Below are 7,360 nucleotides of genomic sequence, written 5' to 3' on the forward strand. Positions count from 1 at the left end.
TAACATTTAGATGACGAGGACTGCAAGAGTGAGGCAGGATCCGAGGCAGGCTCCCTCATATCTGTAGCTACCCCTTTCATCCAGGCAGGGAAATGGATAAAAATGTTGGTGCGTACTTGAAATTAGATTGTATACGATATACAATTGGATGAGAATCGATAAGGAACCGACTCGATAAGCGATACCGATAACGGAACCAGAATTGCTACATTTTTAACAATTCCCATCCCGAGATGTCATGTGGTAATTAGCAGGTCCAGTACATGCAAATAAAGTTGTTTGATTAAACCATCTCAAATGTCTGATTAAGCAGACAGTGTCATGAATACTACTTACCTCTTCCAGAAAAGTTGCTTTCACTCTCAATACTGTCTATACAAAGACACACAAACTAACTGAAATATAGAAGCCGCCTCCGCAGATTTTCATGCAGTTTTTCATGCAGTTTTTCATGCAGTTTTTCAAACAAAATAACAGCTGCAAATCAAAATTATCGATACCCTGAGTTGTAAGCAATTTAGAACATTTTCAGAAATAAGATGCTAATGAACCATTCTTGTAAAATCAGATTAGTGAGATAAGACTTTCAAACGAACAAAGAATATGAAAATGAACACACAACCATGATTAAAATGAATAAATTATTGATACGCTGAAGTGTTAGGTAAATTAGTTTTTCAAGTAGATTTAAAATGTGTTGAATTTTCTGTGATCCAAATTAACTATCAGATTTACCTGAGTAATATTCTGGAGGTGGTTCCACAAAGGTTGGTGCAGATTGTGAAATAAAGCTCAGGATAAGCTTACCAGAGGTCCTGAAGAGCTCTTACCTGGAGAAATCTGGAGTAATAGTTTCAGCCTGTGCATCATCACCCCCGCAAAAAATGTGTTTGCAAAAACTCTCGGTCTCTGTGTGTTTGTTGTGTTTAATGAACGATGAACTCCAGAAAAGAGCTCTTTGGGAATACAATGAATCTGTTTATAGCTGGCAAATTGAACAAAGGGAAAAATGGACCCTATCTACAGTAAAACTCGATGGAGGTCCTATCATCTTGCAGGGCACTTTTGCTGCCCCACCAAAGGAAATAAACACATCAGAGGAATGGTGAAATAAGATAAAAAATGTGTGCTAAACTACAACAAAAAGAACTCTAAAAGAAACTGAAAAATCGATCTCTTTCTCATACCTCCAATGGCTTTCCTTTAGAATGTACAGTATTTATAGTGTTTATGGCTTATGAGGCTCTGCAGGACCATGCCCCCAGTTATACTTTGAATGTCTTTGTTCCTCATCTCACCTCTCGACCCCTCTAATCCTCAGATCTTGGCCTTTATCCAGCCAGCGCTCCAGCTGCAAAACAAAAGGTAAGTGGGCCTTTGTACTCATAGCCACAACTCTCTGGAGTCATCTTCGTATTCCCTCAGATTCCCTTTTAAGCAGCTCTTAAAGACCCCCCTTTACAGACATGCTTTTTTCATAGACTTAGAAATCGCAATGTACTTATACCTAACACCAGTGTTTCCCACACATAGATTAATTCGTGGCGGTGCGCCACAGATTAAACACCGGCCGCCACATATTGCGTTTCGTTATTATTATTTTTTTTTAACGCTATTTAAAAAATACTCGTATTCGTTAAGCTGCATTTCCTTTCCCTGCTCTCCCTCTGTCTCTCTCGCATAGCCTACTCACACACACAGCCCCTCCCGTCCGTGCTTCCCTGGAAGCGTGGAAGCTTGCTAGCTTCAGTGTCGCGTTAGATTAGCTCAACTGAAAGAAGACGGCTGGCGAAATTCACGAAAGGTTGGTATCACGTGCACCTTTACAAAATCACACATTAAAAAGTCCTATAAAAATATTTTATATTTTGAATACAATGTTGTCCCGTCCCGTCCCGACCCGTCCCATAGCAAACAAGCGATTACGCCTTCTTTATAAAGTTAACTAGTCGCAAAAAAAAAATGTAGTTGGGTTGTCGAGGTCTAAACACTAGCAGCTGTGAATCAAATAAAGTAGTTTTTTAAACTCTTACACTGAATGTTTACTGCTTCAATCCAGATGAGTATTGAAAAATATTTTCCGCGATTGAAAAAGAGACGTGCGTGTTGAGGATGAGGAGCAGCCTGAACCGGAGGTATCAGTCTGAAACAGCTGAACAGTCCGACCAGTGTAATTATCTATGTTATTCATTTGTTTACAATGAAGATGTGAATATCTGCAGATAAGCCGGTGTCACACATCCTTACGCCCCCCATAATTTTCCTTGATGGAGAAATTATCCAGGTTCTTAACTCCCAATGTGACATATACGTCACATTACAGATCTCTGACAGTGGGGGGTGATATTTTGGAAAAAAATTCTGAAATGGGTTCTATGTGGTCTATTTAGTCTGTGTTATAACCCCCTTAATTTTCATTTTAGTAGAAATGGGTCGTCCCCCCCCCCCCCGTGGCCCACCACCACACATTGCCTTCACATCTGTGGGAAACACTGAACACTTATATATTCCTGCATAAATGAAGTTTCACCTTCACGGGCATTCTTACAAAATTAACATTAAGTACACATGTGTTGAGCACAATAGCAACCATTCTGCAACTTGAAAGAAACACATAACAATACATCAATATGTTCATTTGAAATGCCAAAAAAAATCAGTTGCCAAATTGAAAATATAATTTATACTATTTCTTACTTACTTCTACAAAAGAGGAAAGAAATCCTAACGTATTTGACTTTTAAAGAGCAAACCAGTTTATTGGGCTAATAATGTGTAAACATTTTGTAAAGACCTGATACGAGTGCAAACCCTCAATGTCCAAATATTAAATGTAGATAGGCTATTAAAAAAGGGTATGAGTATAAAATGAGGTTTCCCATGATAGATAATTGCCATAAAAGTGCAGCTAAGGCTATGGTAGCAAATCAGAATTCCAACTCAGAGAAACCTTTTTTGAAGATTGCAGACCTCATTTGACAGTTTATCCATTTGACCTGCGAAAACCCAATTTAAAGCTATCAGTAAGCAATGGAAACACCTTTTCGTCTCTTTTATCTTGTGGCATTTCCATCAAAATAACTTGCGTTGTTATTTCAGTTATAACATTTGCAAAGGGTAGGTTAAGTTGTGGTGTAGTCGCTCCCTCTGATTTAAATAATACAAGTTGAAACATTTCAAAGCATGTCAAGTGGGAAAGTGTTCATGCAAATTAAAATGGACTGGTTGGATGATTATGCTGACACACATGCTGTAAAGAACAAAACCTACCGTAGGATGGATCCATTTTCAGGGCTTCAGGCAACAATGAAATTTAGATTGGCTGACCTTAACAAGTTAAAAGTTCTTTTACAACATAGATGCAAAGTGGAAGTTGCTAATGAAGCAACCTGATCAAAATATTTTAAAAAGATGGTTTATAGAGATGTCCTTCGGGTGGATGATAATGAAAAAGTTACTTTTTTAGTCAAGGTTAAAATTTCCAGGAAGGAATTATTCTCTCATCATACTGTTCAAAACTGTTGAAGTTGAGCCTCAGTGTACTGATGATGTACGTAAAAGTGCTATAATCAATATGCTGACACCACAACAAATCCTGAAACTTTATGCGATGTGTGATTGGTGCACTCGTCACGGCAATCTCACAGAAATATTCACATAATCCTGTTATTTGTGTCAAAGACAGAGATTTCCTTCAGGAGTTGGTGGAGGCTAAAAACTTCAGTGATAAGAAACTTGACTTCAAACGAACGCCAATGCTGCTTTGTATTCGCTACATGTATAAATCCTGTAAATCCTCACGGCCACATTGTTTCCCCTCTTGGATTGAGGAATTATCATGGCAGAAGGGCCTGTGTGGTCGAGTGATCCTCAGGGACAAACCTACCATATGAATAGGTGATGATATCTCAGTCCTAATTTAGGAGCTTGTTTTTGGCTTTGTCAAAAAGAGTCATTGTCAGGTGTAGCAGTAAACTGAAAGAGCTCCCACTGGCTTGGGCCCTCTTTTACAAAGCACTGTTACCTTTTACTACCGATGTGTTTCTGTAGCATGTGTTTGTACAGAAAATCACAGTGATCTATCACGGGTGAATTGCTGCTTATCAAGGTGCTGCCTTATGGTATGTGCAGACATGACAGTTTGACTGAAGACCAGCACACAAGTGGCAAAGTGTACACAGGTACAAAGGCATGTTATGAAGTCAGTCTTGTTTTGCAGTGACTCATACTTTTTCAGGGCAGTGTCAAACAGACTAATGAAAAACTAAAATCACAACGCAAACAAAACATGTAGTAGCAAGAAGTTCAATCTCTGGGCAAAAGTAATAACACATGAACAGATGTACATAATTTTTTTATAGATTTTGCAAGGAAACATTTAGTGTTTTTAGTGATCACTTAATATCTAACTTAGTATCCACTGAAAATGCTCCTTTATTTTTTACAATAGATGGTAAATTAGTTCAAATGCAAATTTCCAAAAGAACATGCAAAATTGCTCACATGTACATATCATCTTTAACTCCTAAGAAATGAGCAGTAATTGGTGGAAAGGACCGGCTGTGGACGGCACTAAAACAAATGCTCTTACCTCAACTTAGGTTCGAATTCTACAGGGAAACTATTCATGTACTGATGTTCTACCTTGATGTGCTTCTACCAGCCGTTATCTTTTCTCTGTGCTTTGGTTGCACATACACACACAAGGCACTTGATAACTGTTCCAAGAGACATTGTTTAGTGAAGGAATGACATACAGTATGTGGTTAACATTTAAATATAAAATACCCAGTTAAGGCATGACAAAAATACATGGCTTGGTCTTAAACACCAGCCTGGTCACAAGGACAGAGCACTGGTACATACTGTACATGCATTTCAGAAAACTATGGAAGGGTCCAAAATATATATATATATATATATACATATATATATATATATATATATATATATATATATATATATATATATATATATATATATATATATATATATATATAAGTATATACGTGCAGCACATTTGGTGGCTTTGGTTGAAATTTCGAACGCACCAGCGGAACCAGTGCATCTGGCTCTTAAAAACAAAAATTGCTGTTCTAATTAAAAGTAATCAGCCTTGGCTTACTGGTAAATGGACTACCCACAAAACTGTAGAGCTAGGCACTTATTTTTAGACTGGGCTGCCAGTTTGGCCATCACAGACATGTTTTAAGGATTGGCACATTTCCGGGTCATTACAGAAGTCCATTGCCCCCTACAGTAAGAGGGTTGCTGTGACCTTGTTCGACATCCGGTCCTGAACACCTGATCATGTTTGATACAAACAAAAACATGAAAGGAAATATTAACAATATTTTTGGCAGTGTTTAGTCACATTTGGCAAGTCAAGGTTAGTTGAGGGTTGATATTGCACACAGACCTCTGGTTGCTTATTATGTGGCAACCCTATAACACAGCTATTTATTTTAGCTTGTAAAAGGTGATGTTCCTTTGAAAAGAAAGTTCCAGCTCCTACTTGAGTGTACTGATCTCATTCATGTCAACAATATTCCCCATGTTGCTTAATCCCAACGTTTGGTTACTAGACAAATATTTAATAAACCTGGACTGAAGGTGTGTTGTGGTTTAACTACATGTGATTTTTTTGTAAATTTAAACTATATTTGTGGTCCTGTTTATGGTAATATTCATAGAGAATCAAAGGCATCATCTGTTACTGTTTACATCCTCTTCAACCTTGTAAGACTTTGCTCTTCCCACACAGCGCCTGTTTTAGGTCTGAAGAGTTATGTCTATTCTCTACAATGCTCAAAATGCATTATTTCATGTCTCACCCCTATGCTGATCTCATTCAATAGGGCAGTGATGCTCTGTCAGATCCTGGTTCCACCCTGTGCAGTGACACCTCTGCCACAAATGTTATTTAGCTTCTCCATTTGGCAATCTTTGCTAGAAATGTTCAGTATGCTGTCATCAGATATTTCTCCTCCGTGTTGCCCATAAATTATAGAGACTGAAGACAGAAAAATACTGATAATGATCATTCATGCTATTACAGGGTTGTGATTATGTCCAAGATTATCATTTGAGTGCTCAGTGTTATTTCACCTGATGAGAATGGATCTATATCTAAGGATTTAAGGTAACTCCTATCTATTTTTCCTTGTTGTCCTGTAACTTTACTCTGATGCTATTCATATTATCTGCTAAGAGGTGAACATAGTCTGTGTTCATCTTAGATTTGAACAGTTCACAAACAACATAACATTTTGTCGAGGTTTAAGGATGGGAAGTAATGCTGTTACTTTTGCTTATTGGTCTTATCTTTATCAATTCCCCCAATTGATTCTGATGTCATTTTGGTCTCCATTTCATTAAAGCACAAATGTGCACAGTAGCAATTTTATTTGATCTCAGTTGGGAAATAATGCACTGCTGAAACTTTCACAATAAAATGGCAACATACAAGGACACTAGAATTTTACTGCACACATCTGGTATGCAATGTGTGCCAGATATTACCCTTGCAGATTTAGATTTAGATTTAGACTTTATTGTCATGTAGATACATGCTTTTAACCCATCCAGGTTGGCACCTGTTGAACACGCACATGCACATGCACATGGTCACACACTCATGGAGACAGATGCCATACACTGGATTGGTGGGCAGCCATTCACAGCGCCTGGGGAGCATGGGGCTATGGTGCCTTGCTCAAGGGCACCTCGGCCGGAGTATGGATATTTTGTCAACTCAGATTTGAGATATATCTCTCCAGCCCCACCATTTTGCTCATATATAGCTAAATCTGCCTCCAAAATGATCAAAATTGTAATGACTAAAGCTTCATAATAGCAGTTTCCAAATAACTTGCCTATATAGAGCCTGTGGTGACTTGTTTACATTACCTGGTCTTGTGCATTTATACAGCAATGAGTGGAAAGCATACAAATGAATCATTTTGCTAAGAGTGATATACATGAATCACAAGAGACCAGAGGTTTCCATCCACCTGCATAGGACAGAATCACAAAGACGAAGAGTAAATATGAACATGAAAACAAAAGAAGCAATTAGAAAATTAAATTATAATGTTTGCAGTGTGTGTGTGTGTGTGTGTGTGTGTGTGTTTGTGTGTGTGTGTGTGTGTGTGTGCATGATTTTGTATCATAGAAAACAGAAAAGGACACAAAACCACAAAAATGTAGAATTTCTTTCTGCTGAGGAAAACAAGATGTGGTATAGTTGGCTGGGCACAGTCATGCTCAGACACAACTGTATTCTTCTTTTTCATCTTTTTTAGGGTTAGGGTTTGAATATTGACATTTGATCTTGCACGGGACATTACAGGCTGTGATC

Source organism: Odontesthes bonariensis, chromosome 9 (assembly GCF_027942865.1).
Source record: "Odontesthes bonariensis isolate fOdoBon6 chromosome 9, fOdoBon6.hap1, whole genome shotgun sequence".
Taxonomy (NCBI): Eukaryota; Metazoa; Chordata; class Actinopteri; order Atheriniformes; family Atherinopsidae; genus Odontesthes; species Odontesthes bonariensis.